Source organism: Pteropus alecto, unplaced genomic scaffold, assembly GCF_000325575.1.
Source record: "Pteropus alecto unplaced genomic scaffold, ASM32557v1 scaffold86, whole genome shotgun sequence".
NCBI lineage: Eukaryota > Metazoa > Chordata > Mammalia > Chiroptera > Pteropodidae > Pteropus > Pteropus alecto.
The window spans coordinates 3,640,408-3,641,674 of record NW_006442109.1 but is presented as its reverse complement, the minus strand read 5'-3'; positions in this window follow the sequence as shown (position 1 = coordinate 3,641,674).

Sequence of the window (1,267 nt, the reverse complement as noted above, 5' to 3'; positions counted from 1 at the left end):
CCCGCGCGTGGGGCCCCGAGCCGCCGGCATGAGCCGCGCGGAGGTGAGCGCCCCCTTTTCTTCCGCCCCAGACAGGGACTCGCGGGCCACTGCGTCCCCTTCCCGGGGACTTCCCTCTCCGCTCGAGAAATTCGGGGAGCGGGGATGCTGGAAGCGAGCCGTCCCATCGAGGGCAGAGCCGCTGGGCTCCCTTTTTTTGCTGGAGGCGGCCACCCCGACAGGGATAGGACTGGGGGAGCCCCCAAAGCTGAACTTTCTTCTTCGCGGTCGTTGGGGGGCGTGTGCCGGCCGCGCGGAGCCGCAGTCCCGCCGGAGCCACCCTGCCCGCCGGGGGAAGTAGTGCTGCGGTCTCCGGCTGTCTCTGCGATCGGCGTGCGCTCGGGGCCGTGCAGCCTTCGGCCTGGGACGCGCGGACCATTCACTGGGCTGGACAGACCCGCCCGTAGGCGGCAGCGGCGGGGGCAGGATGCCTAAAGCACACACGCTAGTACACACAGACACACATACGCACACGCACGCACATTCTGATCGCTCCGGGCGAAGCAGGCCCTTGGAGACCTCCCGGGTGGGCTGGAGCGGTGAGGCGCGGGGGAGCCTGGGCTCCCGCTGTGCCTCCCCCCGCTGGGCGCGGAGCTTTGGGTGGGGAGAGTTTATTTTTGTCTCGAGCTGCTGCCGCGGCTGCTCACGGCCTAAATCCAGAGGGGCGCCTGGCGGTGGAGATGCTGGCTGTTGCTGTAGATGGAGCTGCAGCCGATCGGCTGCTTCTCCGGGAGGAGGAGGAGGAGCACGAGGAGGAGGAAGGAACTCAGGCTGCCGCTGCCTCCGCCTCTGCTTTGCATTAGCCCCCACCCCCACCCCCGCGCCCCTTCGCAGCCGCATTGCAAGTTTTCTGCGCGAGGAAAATCTGTTGCTGGTGCTGGCGTTCGCCGGCACAGCCCCCGAGGCCACCCCGGCTGGGGTGTGTGGGGAGCACCGGCCGTTCGCAGCGCCAGCAACAGGAAGCTGTGGGGTCTCCTCCCGCACCTGGGAAGAAGGCTTCTTGCCATTCCCAGAACGGGAATAGCTGGTCTCCCGTATCCAGAGGAGAGGGCGGCTGGAATTTGGGGGACCAAGCCCCCCTCGGGGCGCCCCTCCCCGCCCCCTCCAATGCACTCGTTTCCCGGGCGCGTTCCCTCGCTGGCCGAGGTCTCACTGCAGCCCTTTCTCTCCTTCCAGTGGTGATCGCCGCTTGGAAATGCGGGCGTAAAGGGTCCGAGCTGCCGCCCAG